General features: G+C 43.9%; 2 protein-coding genes across 5 annotated transcripts in view; one reads left to right on the top strand and one right to left on the bottom strand.

The window, feature by feature from the left end:
• Window positions 1–18,837, top strand: part of CUNH7orf50 (chromosome unknown C7orf50 homolog) — a 111,567-nt gene that overhangs the window by 52,738 nt on the left and 39,992 nt on the right. The window lies entirely within an intron of this gene.
• Window positions 1–18,837, bottom strand: part of GPR146 (G protein-coupled receptor 146) — a 35,929-nt gene that overhangs the window by 12,923 nt on the left and 4,169 nt on the right. For 2 of the 4 annotated variants that reach the window (XM_044433210.1, XM_044433216.1), the window contains exon 2: window positions 776–897. The gene's annotated coding sequence lies outside the window, so the exon portion shown is untranslated. Of the gene's footprint in view, window positions 1–775; window positions 2,870–3,052; window positions 3,071–18,837 lie in introns of those variants that run through there. The other 2 variants (XM_044433214.1, XM_044433213.1) reach the window with 2 other exon arrangements.

The raw sequence follows: 18,837 nt of genomic DNA, 5'->3' as shown, positions 1-18,837 counted from the left end.
ATTCCATGATTTGGGCAACTTCAGGGGTAGCTACATTAGTCCTGCTGCGGAAAAACCGGCAGTGTCTTGTGGGACCTTTGAAGTGCACAAATTCTACCTAGAATATGCTTTTGTAAACTAGAGTCCGCTTCAGGTGAATGCGTCTGAAGATGCTGCAAGACTGTTGTTTCAGATCAGAGAAGGTTTCTCCTTGGTCTTGCTTAATTCAGAGTAGACATGCAGGTACCAGACTTATGAGAACGCTGCATGTCTCTGTGTGAAACTTGCATTGCAAAATAGGATTAATGGTTGCTTCAAATGTTTATTGGCATTGAAGTACTGAGCAAAGTCTTATTACAATCTAATGAAGGGTTTGTTTTTTTTTTGGCTAATGATTTAATAAAAATGCAACTGAATTGCTGGTTAAGAGGTTCAGTTGATGACTCTAATATATTGCAACATAAAATACTTTATGTTTGTTGGGTTGTGTACCGATATCTTCCTCTTTTATCTGTTGGGATAGCTTTTTATTTTACGAGGGAGGGAAAGTAAATTATTAAGTGAAATGTATCGATCATTTTTGGAGCATACATTAAAGTTTTACAGGAAAATATGCAGTTAGGAAAGCTGATATATAATCAAGGTTTAATTAGATACAAGGCCCTCCTGTTGAGCCCTGCCTTCTCTTTCAAAAATCCTGTACCAGCATCTTGCTTGCATCATAGTAGCATCACTCAGCCCTCATATGTATTGCATTTTGGTTTTAAAAAGAGCAAGCTGCTTGCTGAGCACTTACCTGGTAAGCACTGCTCTGCTTCAGAGTGAAGTACATGGGCTTTTTGATAGCAGGCAGAAACATTTTGCTTCTCCACTTGGAACTTTCACAGTAAGTTCAGCGAAAACTCCAGTGTTGCATTTCTGCAAAGGGTAAACAATACCAGAGCTTAGGGGAAGAATGCTGATTCCACCACATCACTGTTGTTAGTGGCACCAAACTCTATATATTCACATGACCTCCCCCAACACATGCACACAGTGCATAATCCCTTAAGCTGGGGCTGCGCTCTCTGATTGGTACGGAGGTCTGTTACAAAATCAAGCCCTTCACAGTGATATCTCTAAGTGATTAAGCGGGAGGGTGAATGGGCATTAATCATGAGGTCCGATTACTGCCCTGCAGCTGATTCGCCTCTGCCTGCCGCAACGCAACGTAGAGAGTGTCCCGTCCTGTATTCCCTTCCTGTGTTTTTCTTTTAAATCACCCTATTAAAAAGGCTTTTTGCAAGTTAGAGAGCCATGAAATATTTTCATACAGTTGCATAATAAAGCCCATATCTGGTGCATGCAGACCACGGAACCATGATGGGGAATAAATGTTGGAGCAGTACTAATTGAGTCGTGTCATTAAAACTAGGTGTATGGGAGGCATACCAGATTCTCCATGGAATTTTTTTCCCCTCTCAAACATGGCATTATTTCATTAATATGGCAGCCTTAGGAAGAGCAATATTTTAGAATGGAACAGCAATAAGGTATTTTAAAGCAGCAAAATGTCCCTTGTTTTGGACCAAGTATTTATTTTTGTAGTTTATTTCCGTATATTGGTTTGGATTTTTGCAAGCTTTAATTTGTTTTTATCTTACGTTGGGGTTAGGCAGCTGCTTGCCCAGAAGTTCAGCTTCTTTGCATTCATATTCTCCAGCTCAAATCTCCCAAGCATCTTTCAAAGGTGGGAGGCCTTCTTTGAATTAAGAAAGCCCCAAGTCCCTTTTCCAGTTTTAGAGAAAAGAATTTCAGTCAAATGAATCCTCTGTTGCCCTGCTGCTGAACACCCCGGAGAGATGCCCTTAGACTGGGCAGCACTGAACTTCAAGTACCAGTGGCCCAATTTGTAAAAGGCACTTTCAGAATTTGGCTTTTCAATGGTCTATGAAATTGGACTGAAAGCTCAATATATTTGGGGGCATATATATCCCACTGGTCTTACAGTTTTTATGTACTCTTCAACTATGTCTTCACACTATGAAAATTGCTAAGAATGGGACTGCATTAATACAGACTAGCAAAAAAAGTCTTGCTTAACTGTGCAAGCACATAAATTACAGGGACCTATCTCAGGTATTTCTGTATTCACTATGAAAAAGTTCTTGTTTGTAAGGGGATTTAATTATTTTAATTTGGTACCCATATCTCATTGCTTTCCTATTTTTTTCTTGCATAGTCCTCTTCCTGGAGGCCTGCCAGTTTGCAAAAATGCTACTTTAATGCCCATTCATTTATCATTCTTTTGTTTAATTTTTGGATTCGTCCTCACAATCGCCTTATAGAGGCAGAGCACTGTCATTTCTACTTCAGAGAGGAAGAACTGGGGCTAAAATGCCATGGTTGGACGAGACATTCTCACCATGTCTGTGAGCGGGAGATCGCTTCAAGCGAGCTCTCTGGAACAGGAGCCCAGTGCTTGTCTCCAGCAGGTGGATCTACTACGGTATCCATGTGAGTGTTCTTTCATTTATGTTTTGCTTAGTTATTTTTAAAAACAAAATCCACATTTCACACAAACACAGAACCTTTCAAATAATAAAATGGATAATATTGATCACGACTAGCCAATGCAGTAATACCAGTGCTACCTTTCACCAGGGCCAACAGACACATGTTCCTTAGTAAAGGATCATTTAATCATACAGGTTGCCCCACAACCTCTCCCCTTCCAAAACAGCATTGAATCTTGGGGTGGCGCACCCCCTTTCCCTTTAGTAATACATATTCAGTAAACAGCCTCCAATTAGCTTCCACATTATTTTTACTTACCAAACCTTTTTTTCAACTTAATTCGCAAGTTAAACTAGGGCATCTTAAGTGGGCCTACCTAACTTGTACATAAATGAAGAATTCTCTTGTGCCATTTCTGACCTTCCCGGGTGGCCGGTACAAAATGAAAGCAGCGCTGCCATTGGGATCTTGTGCCCTTTAATAGCCTTAGTGCTCAGGCTGGCTGCTTGAAATAAAAACCCTGTATCTGTTTCCATCTTCTACCACACTCCCTTTTTAAACCCCAGTTCCTCATTACCCTTATGCTGTTTCCACCCCAGTCAGCTCAGAGGGCCGGTCCTGACGTTCTCCTCTTGGTCAGGAACTCACTGGAAGGTCACAGGAGTCTAAGAAGCGTCTTAGTTCTTTTCTGTGGGCCCTCCAGCTGCCCGAGAGGAACGATCATCACCTGGCAGGCACACTCCAGCTTTCCCTGCAGCCTTCCTTCTGGTCAGGGACTTGATGAGAAGCCGCACAGTTGCCTCTTGCTCGCTGCCTTTTGAGGACAACTGCCTTCTGCTGACCATCTGTCCAGAAGCCTGCCCGTGGCTCCTTTTCCAAGCAGTGCACAGCTTCTGCATCACGTTATTTCAGATTCCTTCTTCGGCCTCCCCCCTCCGGCTCTGCAGCTGCCTTCCCCTGCCTCCGGCTCGTCTTTGCCAGAACCGACCGACCTGCTGCAGCTGATCCTAGGCAGTGTTGGCACTGTCCTTTTATGCAGCGCCGCCAGATGCGTGGTGGATGGCCAGTACGAGGCAGCAGAGGACGAAGAGTGCTCATTTACAGGCCTATCATGAGCTGGGCTTCTAATTTTCCTGCTGAGAACATAAACACCTGATCCAGCTGTGAACCCGCTCCATTCATGGCTGCTTCCTTCACTGGCCCAGCAGCCATTTCAGGTGGCAGATGTTGGGTGGCAGCAGCTTGGCCCCCCAGGCACTTCCGAGCAGACCCCTGGCCGTTCTCCCCCTTTGGAGGGCAGCCCTGTGTGACCCATGCAGGTCGCTCTGCATTACATACCTGCTGCCTTCAGGTATGGCTGAGGGCTTTGTCCTTTTGTCAGTAGGAGGACGGGGGGAGGGGTGTTATTTGCCTTCTGCCACCCGTGGCAAAATACCTTGCGCTGGCCCTGCTCTTTGGTAGCAGCATTGCGGACGGATGCCAGGATGGGCCTCGATTAGAGGCGACTGTTCTCCATCTCACATGGAGCCACTTACAATCGCACTTCTACTTTGCAGGATACGCTAATCAATAAACAGAGTAATTTGTATCTTGGAATACAAATATACAACTGCAAAAGGTTCTTTTTTTCCAGAAACCCATTTTCAATTTCTAGGGATGGTGTGCATTGTGCAAACCTCCCAGAAGATCCTCTCTTACCCATCAGTTTTGTTTGTTCAAAGTTTTTATAGACCGTCCCATTACTGGCGTAAGACAAAGTGCAGGCTAGTTGGGGTGCAGGGAGGCAATTTCGTGTGCCGTAATACTGAATTAATTTCCAGTTATTTCCTGCAGTGTTGTGGAGCAAGGTGTCAGTACAGTCAGCAAAGTCAGTTGTGTGATCTAACAATCAGCTCTTCAGTTTATTCCTGCAAACATTAATCGGATCAGCTTGGAATGTCTGGCAGGTTTAAAACATTCCCTGGCGCTGCAGTGGCTCCGTCAATTGAAAGAGGGATAGTAGACTGAAGGATGCCACACTTTATGACGGTCTGACGAATTTGAATAATGAAGAGCATGGCTTGCTTAGTTCCAGAGCTGCTAGCATATTCCTGGCTGAGTTAAAGCGTCGCTTCTCAGCTTTTGTCCACAGAGGTTTCCTCCTGCAATATCCTGGCGACATTCTTGTTATCCGGAACCCATGAGAGAAGCCCTTGAGAAATTCTGCCAGGGTTTGCTCATCATCTGGTCTGTGACCCAACCTGAGCTTGGGCCACTCAACCCTGCAGCTTATTTTCTGAGCACGCCAGTGCAACTAGGAGATGGACATATAAAAAGTTGCAAGTGACTGAATACCAGTTATTGTCCCCCAGTTTTCCTGGTTAAAACAGTTCCAACAGATGATTAGTGCTCCGTATTGAATCCTGAGCCATGATCCGTTTCTCTATTGTGCCTTGGGAAGAAGGTGGGTCTTCCTGTCCAGGGCTGCTTTTTGCTAACTTTAGTCACAGTGCTTAGCATGAAATTGCAGAACTAGAATTTATCAGCAACCTTTGTACTATTCCGTCTGCACTTCACCGAGACTTTGGGGTTTTCCTCCTGCGTAGATGGTCACTTTGCATCGCATAACTAGGAAGATAATATTTTCACAGTGACTGCTGTTGGGGACGGGTCACTTAGTTCCTACATTGCCCCTATTTGGGCTGCGTGTCAAGAACCACGGCTGCCCCTTAGACTTCCTGGCCTTTTGGCCCCGATGTTTACCTTTTCTGTTTCTTCAGTTTTCCAGCTGAGGATCTGCAAAAGCTTCTCACACAATAAAACAATTGTGCCCCAAGGCTCTTTGTTATGGTTAATCTAAATCAATCTCCAAAATTCTCCTTTAAATGCAGCCCAGAGCGAATTTTTATCTTCAGTGCCTTTTCAATTACACAGCAAGCTACATTGGTCTTTACATGTTTTTTGAACAACAAAAGCTTATTCTCTGTACATTTTACAAGGCCTTGTGGAATAGTGTCCAACTTTTACGACAGAGCATTGTTGTCTCCTTGAGGATTTATAGCATGACTAACGCTCGTAGATATATTTATTTTAAAAGTCCCTACTATATGTTTCTGTGTTACATAAGCCATTTCATGATCCAAGTGAGATGTAAATTCTGTTACATCTTTGCAGTCATACACTGCACATTAGAACTAGACAGAACCACCAAGCACGCATCTGTCTACTAGAGATAAAAGCAATTCCGAGGAGTTTATATGATTTCATTACTGGCTCCTGTATTAGTTAAAAATTCATCAGCAGTCTATAGCCCCACATTGTGCAAGTGCCTGATCTGAGCTCATTCTAGCAGCGATCGTAGGTGTGTATCGAAGGGAACATATCACTTTGCGGGAGATTTTAGAACTGTTTACAATATTGGGCAATATCATGTTTCTTCATGGCTCTCAAGAGTGTTTGATTTTCCCTTTTCTGTAGCCTTAAGAATGTAAGGCAGTTGCTGGCTTTATTAGAGATCTGATCATTCCCCTGCGTTTGCTTGTTTGTTTTTTCATTCCATTGACATGGACCAAGCCAAAACAACTGAAGGTCTGAGGGGGCTTATTTGTATTGTAATCTGGAGTAGCAGAACTGTGAGGGTTCATTGCCCGGTCAGCAGCAGCGTGGTAAGTGCATCCGTGGAAGTACAGGCTGCACTTCCACATTCTTTGAGCGATTCTGCGCTGCTTCGTAGGGGTGTTCGCTTGCCCAGCTGCACTTTTACCTCCCGCAGTGTCGATGGCGATGCACCTTACCGTGGGTTGCCTGTCAAAGGAATTGAGAAACAGCGGCTGTTGCAGGATGCCACAAACCTCTTCCTGACATCGCCAGGCAGCAGCTCTGGCAACTTTACCAGTGAATTCCGCTTCGCTTCAGTGCGTTGCTTTTTGGTTTTGTTTACCTTTGCATTATTTCATAGTCTGGACTCTCTCCATCTCTGCTCCCCTTCCCTGCTACCTTCTCCTAAGGAATGGCTCCACTACAAAAGAAAATTTCTGGGAAGAACAGGGCCTTTTTGGTAGTTCCAAGCAGGGCTGGCCCGAGGCAAAGACTTGAACAGGGCCCCTCCTGTTCTGTGTACCGAAGCTGTCCAGAGAGGCAGGGGAATCCCTCTTCTGCACTATTCAGAGGACCGTGTCCACCATTGAACGTGAAGTCAGCAGGCTAATCTGAGGGGCTCAGAGTGGGCTGCAAGCCACACGCCCTGGGAATCGATGCCGTGTAGGGCCACAAGGATAGTGGCCGGATTGCAGGGGAAGCCGTATGAGGCAGGCCTGAGGGAATTGTGTCGTTTCAACCCGGAGGAGACTCCGAGGGGATCTGGTGGTGTCATATAGGTACATGGGGGGAGTGTCACATGGAGGTGGGTCAAGACCTGTTTTCCCTGCAGGGGAGGGCAGGATGTGTCCAATGGAGCCAAGCTCAGGTAACCAGTGTATGCCAATTTGTATGCCAGGAAGTGCTTCCTAACACTTAGGACCCCAAGGGTATGGAATGGGCTTCCACAGGAGGTGGTGTTTAAGGATAGGCTGGGCATGCACATGGTAGACATGCCATGAGCAGGGCCGGCTGGAGCCAGGGGTCAGACTAGATGGCCCGGGAGGCCCCTTCTGACTCGCTCTTCACTGATTCAGCTGCTAAAACTCTGGAGTCCAAGTCCCGACAGATGCAAGAGAGTTTTCCTGGAAGTGCCCAGTGAGTAAATTACAGTGGGCCAAAGATGGTTCCAAGGTTTCCCGGAGCCAAAACACAATAAGCCCCGGATCATCTTGAAAAGCTTCACTGAGCAACAAAGGGAAGATTGGATAGAGGCAGTGAGGTATTGTTTCTTAACAGGAGGAAATTTTTAGTGATGCTGACCAATATTCTCTTGGTTTTTATTAACATGGAACATGTCTTAAGGGCACTCCCTGTGATATCCAGGTTCCATTAAGCAATAATTGATTCAAACTGTGTTTAAATAACAGATTACTTAACAAGGCACTACAGCATTTTAACTATATTCCATTTTCTTCTTGGCATAACCTAACATTTAATGATCTTACACTGTCTTCTACGTAACATTTCAGTCACTGTTATAGATCTGATTTATTTATTTGCATTTCCACACCATAGGGATTCATTTTCAAATGAATGAATAAAAACAATAATGTGTCAAGGATTACAGATTTGCCCCCATTGTAGTCTGTCAGCACTGACCCATTTTAAATGCGATTGCAACTGTCCATTTGGTTTCCAGTCCCAGACTTTGTATCCTAAGCATGGCAGAGACCTCCACAAATGTATGAGTGCTAATCCATCTCAAAAAATAAATATTATTCTAATGATACATTAGCAACCTTTTCTGATGCTGCTGAAGTCATAGTCGTACATTCAGGACAATTGGTTTCAAGAATTGAGACTGAGCTGCCTGCTAATATTACTATAATCATAAAATGCATCATTGAGTAGTTTCATGTTCTAAATTTTATTTCAGAAGGAAAAAGAGAAATGCTGAGCTGATTCTAGGTTTAGATAAATAAAACGTAATATAATACTCCCACCCTTACACAAGTCTGGGGAAAACTGAACACTTGGAAAACTGTTTATTCTGGTAATTACACCTAGAAAAATATACTGGAGGGTTGGAGAAATCTGCAGGAAAAGGCCAGTAAAATGATCAAGGGGTTAGAACAACTCCTCTGTCAAGAAAGGTTGCTTAGGGATTGCTTAGCTTAGAAAAAAAGATGAATGAAGGGAAGTGTGATAGAAGTGCACAAAATGGTGGGGAGAAGGTGAACGGGGACATTTCCCCCCTCTTTTATTGTACCAGAACCCAGGTTTTTCCATGGAGCTGGTTGGTGGGCGATTCAGGACTGATAAAAGGAAGGTCTCCTTCACAGAGAGGGGACGCTGAGATGAGGGAACTGGAGGCTCATATCTCAAGGCTGCCCAGGCGGGCAGCCACTCTCTGGAGATCACCAGGATGGGCAGTTGGCGGGAGGGGGCCGGAGCGGGGGAGCTTCTCAGCCACAGGCCAGGCGGCCCCGGCTCTGGACCCCGTGCCGCAGCCTCAGCAGAGGAGGGCTGCCCACGGAGAGGACGCGTGCTGGCTTTCAGAAGGCCCCTCCCGGGAGGATGGGGCCCGGGCATGCTCAGAAGGAGAGTTCCCAGGGGCGGTTGCTAGATGGGGCTCGACACACTGCCCTGTGCATGCGCAGAGATTCTTTCTGGTGCGTTGTGCTTTTCGGCCAATCATAATGCTTTGCAAGGAAAACAGTCTGTGGCTTTTGGATGTGCAAAGAAAACCCCCCAGCTCTGAACACACTGCAAAGCTAAAACAGGCGATCCAGTTTCACAAGGTGCAGTGGTGGCTACCAATTTAAATGGCTTCAGAGAGGATTGGACAAGTCAGTGAGGGGTGAGGCTATCAATGGCTGCTGGTCCTGATGGCTGTCTGCCACCCCCAGCAGCAGAGGCAGTATACTGGGGGAGGGTGCCACTGCACTCATGCCTTTGCTTGCATGCTTCCACTGAGCGGGTGGTATGCTGATGTCAGAACAGAATGCTGGGATGGATGTGTTGGTCAGATCCAGCACGGTTCCTAAGTTGAACACTGTTAAATTTAATTTTAAAAACTGAATGTTAAGCTCCACTTAATGTGGTAAATGTATCAAATAAATACAGTAAATTGGGGGGCTTTACATTCATATTTATGGCAAAGGAAAAGGGAAAACAATGCACTACTGTTTATTTTCATAAGAGCACAGTAAAAGCTGACCCTGTGTAGGCCAGTATTTTTGCTGTAAGTAACAGATTGCAAACTTTTCATTCTGGGCTTCTGTTACTCACAACTCCTTTAGAAAGTCAAATGTAAGCCTGAAAGAGGAACTGTAACTGACGAGTGCATTCTTTTTTATACCTCTTCATAAAGCCCAAATAAAGGGAAGATGAATTATTGTCATTGTTAGTGAAGTTCCAAAGTTTAGAAACAGAAAGTCCAGGTTGATGGCGCTTTACATTCTTCTTCTAGTTCGGACGTCCAGAGCTGCTTTCAGACGTTTGGGGGCAGTGTGGTGCAGTGGATAATACGAGACCTCTGTTCAGTCATGTGCATTGCAACCTGCTACATCCTCCTTACAGGGAACCAAATATTGCATAAAATAATCAGTTGAATGTAAATGTTCTTATGCCTTTTTATGATGGGCTGTGATAAAGTGTTTAGTACAGTGTTATTTCTTGTTGAACTGCCTTTAACTGTCGGCCTATGATTAGGCATAAATGCATGATTGCTTTGTACATGCTGGCAACGTCCCGCCGAATGCAACGGCAAAGACCCTCTAAGTGAGTATGTGGCCATTGCCATCTTACTGGGTCAAGGACTGGGTCTTGCATCTACTCCCCCTCTCCCCTTGCAAACCCTTTCTGCCCTCGCCAAAGCAGGGCAGTTCTCGTGCTTTCGCTGAGAAACTTCTCTAGGTCACCTTGCTAAGTCCTTTCCCCTTCCTTGCTGGTGCTCCTCAGAGTCTGTTTGAATCTGTTTGAACAGCCTGCAGTGAGGGAGAGATGATCCCACGTTCTACACCATGTAACCTGAGAGGGCATGTGTTTTTCTGGTGCAGGGAGAAAGAAGCCACAATTAACCCTGCCCTTCTTGTTTCCGCTTGTTACTTACTGTGCTGTGGATATGTATGTTATGCTCGCCAATTTTGTTTAATATGTGAAGTGTTCAAATGGTGTCGTCTTTGCTGTATTCCAGCAAATACCAAAGCAAACTGAACTGACATTTAAGCCTCAACATTTAAAACATAGGTTTTTCTTCCTTAGCTGCTACATTTCCTGTCTTCCATTTCTTTAGAAAATTCTTGAAAAGTGGAGAATTTGGTGATTCAGCAGAGCCACCACTGCCTTCCCCACTTGCTGGTTCATTTTCTTTTCAAAATGCCAATAGTTATCCAGCTTTTGCTCCTAAGCAGTTAAATACCATTTGGCCTCAAAGATGGAGCCCAACAGTTGCTTTGCACAAGTCATTTTTAAACATATCTCATACTCTCTGGGTTATATGTGCCTTTCAAAAGTAATAACTATGAAAAAAATAATGACTTAAGTGTTTCTTTTCCAGTAAAAGGCAAGCTAAACTAAAATTGGGGAAGGTAAAATTAGTATGGTTCGGGGATTTCTGAATGCTGAAACAAGTTTTAATTTGGACTCCTAAAAATGTTCAGTGCGTAATAAAGAAAGCATATTTACCATTTGACATAGTTCTTGCAATTCACAGAAAACAAATTGCAGCAATTTCAACAGCACCAACGTATTCTTGCCAAAGTGCTGGACTTGAACTGGACATGGCCATGCCAGCCAACTTTTTCCCACCTCCAGATGGGAATATTTTATGTCATCTTAGATGACATCTGAACATTGGTTCATCCAGCCCAAAGTGGCCTGCTTTCTTAAGCCTTGCTACTAGCGATTCTTTTCTAAATCAAAGATGCCAGGATTAAACACAAGACCTTCTGTATGCAAAAGAGGTTCTCTGCGACTCAGCGATGGGCCTCTAGAATGGCAGCGATGGGCCTCTAGGATGGGAACTTAACCCTTACAAATCTATTATGGAATAAACGTTAATCAAGGCTGGTCAAGGATAATTGAATGAATAGGTAGGGAGATAAATACTGCAAGTAGTCTCCTCTTAAGAATAGAACTTTTACTTCTGTGGAATATTTTGCAGTATACCCAGTGCCTTTTTTGTAAGAAAAAAGGTGCCGGAACTCATGAAATCATTTACCTTTCGCATGTAGTCAATCATTGTACACACACCCACACACGTCAGTTGTGTAACGAAACATAACGGTCACTGCCCACACTAAGCACTCAGCGCTCAACCACACGACCAATCAGAAGCCGAGCCGCGCCATCACAACCAGTGCGGACGAAGCACGCACGCATCGGACTCGGCACACAAGCCGCCCGCATGCACCGTTTTAATGATTTTGCCGCCGACCTGCTACGCTCAGCAGGGCGATTCAATTCCACGTGGACCAAACATGAGATTTTCAAAAGTTATTTTTAAAACTTGGAAAATCTGTCGAAAAAAGGTGCCGGAACTCCGTGCCGGTGCGTTCTATGACCAAAAAAGCACTGAGTATACCAGTAAGTTATGCCTTCATATGCCATGTACTGACCAAAGAAAAGCTACATTTGGGGTACAGTTCAAGTCACTTGCAGATAAGAATTCTTCTGTTAAAGAATAGAATTACTTCTAATTACCATAGAGAGCTAATGATCCCAGAGAGCAGTAGTTCTTTTGTTAATGCATAAGTAGATCATTGTGTGCTGAGTTTAACGTTCTGATCTAATCATTACCTAGCCGGTAAAATAACTATTGTCACTTTTCCCCTTTAGGATATTTGACAGCATGCAATGCTTCCAGCTTACCCCCTTTGTTCTGCAGACGTAATTCAGCTACAAAGTACTTGATCGTGATCCCTTCAGCTAAATTACAGGCAGGCTATTTGAACATCAATAAAGAGAGCTGGGTTTGGGGTTTATGCCAGGGATAGTCAAAGTTCCTACCCTCAGGGATCCCTTTCCGCAGTGATTTGTGGGCCCAGGACTCCCTGCAGTTTTTCAGCATGGACTTGTCAGAGATTTGGGGGATGTGCTGTGTGGTGCTCGCAGCCCAGCCTTTCCCTGTGCGCACCTGTGCACTTGTGTGAGCGCCTAAAATATGCCAGGTGTTCCCCGCGGCTCCGCAAAACTGTCAGCAAGACTGGCCTCGGCAAGGAATCCCTCTGCAGGATGCCGGGATTCCAAAGAACGCAGTTTGAATTGTGCCGTAACTCTTGGTCTCCCAAGCCCAATATGCCTGTTCACATCAAATTCATCCAAGAAGCTTTCTGTATCAAGATGTGACCTCATTACTGCTTACTGTTTCTCATTCCCCGTAAAGCTTCGAGGGAAAAATTAAATCTCACGGGAACATAGAGCTTAGGCTAGGGGATAAATTGCCAGGGAGCAGGAAAAAGTAAACGAGTCACATAATGCAACGGTTTGTCAGTATTAAACATTGGGTTTTCTCCTGGTCCCATTATTGCTCACAGATAATGCCATTAGTAGCATTTGTTCTCTACTGTAATAAGCCCTGCATGCTCATTTAGAGTAAAAGCATGCTGCTAAATCTGTAACATGAATGTTAGTCACACCGACTTGACTTGCATTCGCTTGACCTCCCCCACAGCACATGCGCCAGCACACATTATGTAATGATTGAAAAATCCCATTTTTTTCAACGTTAACGCAAAAGTTTACCTTTGCTTTGCCTGAAGCGTCGTAGTCAGGCAGTTTATAGGTCAGAATAATTCTGTTACGACTCAAAGTGCACCTGAGCGCCTTTGATGGTTAACATGCCTGTTTTCAATATTCCTTATTATTAAAAGTGAATTCTTGCTTGGTGCCTTAACTCTCGCTGAGGCATACCCCGCAAATGTTATCGTGTAACCCGTTGCAGAATAAACGTGATTGGGTTTTTTCTAGTTAAGAAACTCCTCTGTATCAACCTTAAACACAACTAGGAATCCATGTGCAGCGTGTGTGTGTGTTCAGAGTTTTGGACACGTGTTTCTTAAGCAAGAGCACCCTAGTCTGTGGGCAGATTGCTTTTTAAATTGAGAAACTGGCATGGGGGGTTGCTCTTGGAGGGCAAAGAACATAAGCTGTTCAAGGATCTGCAGTTTTAGAGAGGAAATGATACAGCAAGTCCATTGATGAGAACCGAGAAACATTCAGATTGTGTCCGCCTTAGTTTCCTACTGCTGAAAATTACTGTTCTCTTTTCCTTTGAATTGGCAGATTGAATCACTTCTTGGTAAACATAAGCTGGAAACTGAGTATCAGTTGAATTGTTCCTATTTCAATTGACATACTTTTCTACATACAGTACAGTAGAACGCATTTTAACCACATTTGCAGCTGGCCTGCCTTTTCCGTTATTGAAAATGCAGATGGCGCTGAAGGTTTATATATTATCAATTGTTTATACACATACTGATTATGGGAAACAATTGTGTAGTTGGAAAATATGGACATACAGAAATTATGGGATGTTTTGATTTATAATTTGATTGATTTATAACTTCCAGCAGCTTGTAGCCAGCATAGCCAATGGGGCAGGATCCTGGGAGATTATTTCTAACTGACACCCATTACTGTGGCTTTTCATATTCTAAACTATTTATTGAGCATTTTCATATCTTTGTCAAGCAAGGAATACTGACACCGTCTGCTTTCATTCATTCTTACAACAGTCTGATGAGACTGGGAACACCGCTTGAGGCCACCTGGCAAAATCCCCGGCCTACCAGAGCACTTTCTGGGACTGGCAGTTCAACCATGGACTAGAGGAGGTTTCCAAGCAAGCAAGCAAGCAAGCAAGCAAGCAAGCAAGCAAGCAAGCAAGCAAATCTAAGTTAGCTTGTGACAAACATATGCAGGTTTTGTCTGCAGAATATTTAAATAACACTAAGTGCTATTTTTAGCCTGTTGTGGCTTTTGAATTTTGTACAAGCTGGTTCTCTGGTTTCACAGAGGCTTTCAAGGAGGAGGAGGAGGAGGAGGAGAATCATTATATACAAAGGAAAAGAGCCCTTCATGGAAATGTCTGGTCACCATATCAGAAGGGACTTGCAAGTATATCACTAACCAAGCATTAATGTTTCAAACAACCCAGAAGTGGACTTCCTTTCCTTTCTTCCTTTGGGTATTAAGAAAAGTGGGAGAGCAAAGACAAAGATTTTATTGATCGGCACCCACATCCTAACGTACAGGAAACAGACCAGTATTCCACAATGTGCGTAGACATTATTGCATCAAAAAATGTGAACTCCTAGAATCTTTTAGCTGGCGGTGTTTGTATTTCCTACATTCGTTTCATGGGTCTATGCAGAGGAAGTCAGGACAATGGAAGAATGTTTCAAACTCTGTGATCTGGGAAATAATAGCTCTTGCAGCCAAAATAGATTATGTAAAGGAAGATTCCAGGACCGCCTTAGCACCTTGTTTTTAAGGCATTTGGTTTGTATGCAATTACAGATAAACAAACAACTGGATCCAGGATCTGTGTTTTGAGAATAGAAATTTTCATTCAAAGAAGGCACCTCTGCCTGATTTTGGGAGAACTTGGAAGACTGCTTGGTCTACAAGTCTAGTTACACATGCTTTAATATGGTTCCAACTGATTTTTTTTAACTTTTAAACTGTTGTTAGCTGCCTTCTACGTTCTGTATTAAGCAAAACTGATTGTTGTAACTTAGATAAGTTAAGCTTCATTTATACCTTGCATATATGTGTGTTTCTTTTGAATAATGTATTACGCTTGTTCTAGTTATCGGGAGGGACGAGTTTTATGGGGTACTGCTTGAGTGGGAAATTAAAGAAAAACCTGGACACCCTTCCCCACTGAGGTCACATCAAACATTGGCCTTGCCACGTCAAACCACTCTTAGTAACAGTAAGGAAAAGACAATAACTTTGACGATGATGACCTGGGCCCCGAATATCAGATTTTGTGCTAGGTCACAGCTGTAAAAGATGCCCGGATAACCTTGGACACACTTGGAGGTTATCCTAGGATGCTGCTGCGTGATATCGGAATGGCACACAGCTTGAGTGAGTACTCTTGCGTGGTGGTAGAAAAGGGGCAGAACTGGCGATACTGACTCCAGGGCGTTTGGCGAGGGTCCTTACTGAAGGCAGTCCTGGCTGCACTGCATCGATCACACTATGATAGTTTGACATGTTGCCTTCTAGCCCGATAAGCATGTAGACTCAGGGAGGGATTTCATGCGGGTTGAAAGACTCAACTTATGCACACAGATTGAGGTTTCCTTCCCAGAGGAAAGTATAATTAATCTGTCTCTGGTGTGGAAGTCTGGCAATGTAATTCCTACTTGGACACAACGGACACAAGCCACTTGATTCCCTTTCCTTTATCCCTCACTCACATCCTAGGGACTAATTTCCCACCTCCTGCCTGTACTTACTTGGTGATTCTTTTCTTCTTTCTCTCCCTTTTTCAGTGAAATGTGAAGCTTCTTATTTACTTCTTACTTAGAAAGTACTTAGAGGAGGAAATTCTGCCTTTTGAGTCCTTTATTTAGTGTGAAGTCTATTCTTTCTCTGAAGTGAACAAAGTGAACACCCAGGCCCAACCTGGGTGTAGAACTCGGCATTTAATTTTCTGCCGTTCCAAACAGGAAAACAGAACTGGGTTTATTCTTCTGCTTGCGCTTCCATGTGCAGGCATGTGTGTAGGTGTCGGAAGGGAAATGTAGAGAGCAGAGCTTCTGCATTGACATTGAGCCTGAATTCCTAGGTGGCTAACTCACAGCTGCTTAACATATGCCCCCTGGTTGAACTCTTTTATCGCCTGATACTTGATCGCTAACTTCTCTCAGTGCAGGAAAAGGTTGGTGGAAAGAAGTATTTTTCATTGCAAACCATCAATGGATGCCATATAATCTTGCAGCTGAGGAGGAAAGTGCCACGCATGTGGGTATGCATAAGGCAACTCAGTAAGCAAAGCTGGTGTTTCTGGGGTTAACGGTTCATGTGCAGTAATTACTGCATGATTTCGACTGGTTGTCTCCTTGTGAGTTTGGCTTTCATTTGGAAAACTATAAGACTGTCAGTTCTGAATATTGGTATGTTTGGCGAGCAAGACACTAATTTATTAAAACGTCGTGTCATCTGCATTTCATGTGGGCTTTTAGCGTTCTAGTCCACTTGACGCGTCCTAGAAACTGACTACAAATGCAAACTATTGATTGCTTTGCTCGATAAGAGAGCCCCTTGTGACATGTGTAGTGGAAGTGGTTCCTGCAGGGTGAATTGTTCGGGGACAAGTCACCCTGACAATTCATGGGCCATAGTTGCGATTGTTGTATCCACAATAGTTGAGATCCACAATAGCATCTCAACCTTGGCAACCAACCACCGCATGAATAGGGGGAATCAGCTCCCAGACTTTGTCATCAGTGTCAGGCACCCCATACAGTTGTGTATTTTTGTGCAACCGAAGAAATTTGAAGCCTCCGCTGCGAAAGCTTCTGGGGCACCGGCACCTGCTGCCAAAGCACCAGCCCCGAATATTGCCTCAAACAGGTGCCTCCCCCTCCATGGATGATACAGTCACTGAGCTGTAAACCAAAGAAGCATGTGATGTCCCCTTTCAACAAGTTTTGGAGGATTTGTTTGCAAAAATTGACTTCATTGTCTACTGAAGGGGACAATAGTATTTCCACTGTTGAAATTCGTCAATGGACAGAAATGCTCTCTGTCTTATATGCTGGATGTGTTTAGAATTGTCAACTCTTTTGTCAGTCAAACAGCAAATGAATTTAAGGGGTATGTTCAAAATGCAGCTGACAGGTTTCAATTTGGGGTCTTAAATCATAATTGCTTTCTGATTTTCTGGTCTGCATCACAGAAACATAATAACAGAACACCTGATGCTATAAAAAACAGATGCTGTTTCAGTGTTCTGCTGTTATAAATTTAGAGAATTGCATGTGAATGAGACTGATGGATACCAGAGAACTCAGAAAAGCAAAACATGAGCAGGCCTTGATTTCTTTCCAAGTGCTTGTTTCTTGGAAACAGGGATCACTTTAATTTCAGAACATCAAATGGCTGCAATCCCACAATTTCCTCATGATTCCTAACATTTTGATTGAAGTAAGACATCTCTGTGATAGGAAGTGTGTAACTCCAGCTGGACTCCATGAAGGAAGCCTTGAATTTGCAAGAACTGAGCAGGGCTGAGCATTTTGGAGGCCTTTTGCCCAGAGACAGAATCTCTGACTCCATCAAGTTGCTTATCTTTCTCAAGCCACCCCCTTGCCTTTCACTCAGAACCATACTCAGAATTGCCAGGTAAGCAGCAAAGCTGATAAGAATGGGGGCGGGTAGCCCTTTGTTTCTGTACAGGAAGCCCCAGGTTGACTGCTGCCATCTGTTGTGAAAATTCTGATGAATCCTGGCAGGAAACGGTTGCTTATATGTGCCTTTGTGTTATAAAAACACCTGCACCCCTTTCTCAGAAACCACTCCAATTCCAAGCCAAGTTACTGTTTAGTGTTGCTGTTACTTCAAGAAGATAGAATTCTTAACTGGACTGAGAAGCTGCTGTAGGCTAGCACTATTAGTGAGGAAAAACCTGCATTCTCATCAGCTGCAGAAAAACTGAAACAATGGTGTCCATTTGTTTTTGAACAGACCCACTTAAGCATCTAGTCCCACAGAGGCAAGAGCCTGCTGAGTGTGGCTGTCAAACCAGATTTCCTGAATGGTTCCTCCATCAAACACATTTGCACATTTAAGCAGGATCCAAACTGCAAATAAATCCAGCCTAGGCTCTGTGAGAACCAGTGCTGCCCATCATTGACTGGGGCGGCAAGCCAGGATAAGCCATGCTGGCTTGTTGAGTTGCCTCAGTGCGGACAGAATGGTTAAGGAGCCATCCTGCTGGGTTCAGACAACCTGATAAGGCCCCTGGCTTATCAGATGGAAGGGCTTATTGTGCTCTGTGGCCCAGTCACTTAGTTGCATTGAGGATACGGTAGCTTCCTACAGTAATTTTACATTTTTAAGAGAATAGTGGAATTGATGTATCATCCAGGTTATTCCTTTTTAAAGTGCATTACTTCATTATGAATGGAAGCAAGAACTTTACTTGAGCTTTAAGCTGAAGCCTGAACTGGGCACTTGAAACCCAGGGACCTCTTCTGTTAACATGTAAGGAGCACCAGTGCCCACATACATAAGCCCCCGGAGACCATTTTCTTGTGTTTCTTTCTCTGTGTTTTAAGTCTGAAGATCAAATCCTGGCCTCTGCTATCTGTGTTTGCACTGAAATTGGTCAAACCCATATTAACATGAAAAGCCTTCTGAACACAGTTAATCCTTTGGCCGATAGCACTGTGATGCGGACAACCAAGTTGTCCCCCATCTGCCTCCTGCAGTACAAATCAAGCATTGGATTTGATCTGAAATAAAAGCATATTTTTATATCCCCAAATTCTGGCACTCAGTGGCACTGCAGGCATCTTCCCAGCTGCAAAACCCCCTGAACAGCAGCATGTTTAGCAGGCTGTAATATCCCAGAATTGTCCTTCACTGCTTAGAGCGAAATTCCGCGGTTCATTCCAGGACACATGGCAGAACTTCCATCCAGATCTGAGCCCTCATGCCCCTTTCTAGAAATTAGGGTTCCTTGCCCACAAAATGCTCCCAAATGCTTAGACCTCATAGTTTTTGGTGCTCTCATCCCACTGCCAATTTATTTATTATTTATTTATTAAAACATTTTTA

This window comes from Varanus komodoensis, unplaced genomic scaffold, assembly GCF_004798865.1.
Source record: "Varanus komodoensis strain SLA01 unplaced genomic scaffold, ASM479886v1 scaffold26, whole genome shotgun sequence".
Taxonomy (NCBI): Eukaryota; Metazoa; Chordata; class Lepidosauria; order Squamata; family Varanidae; genus Varanus; species Varanus komodoensis.
The sequence above is the reverse complement of the archived record's forward strand: the minus strand, read 5'-3'. Positions and strand labels throughout refer to the sequence as shown.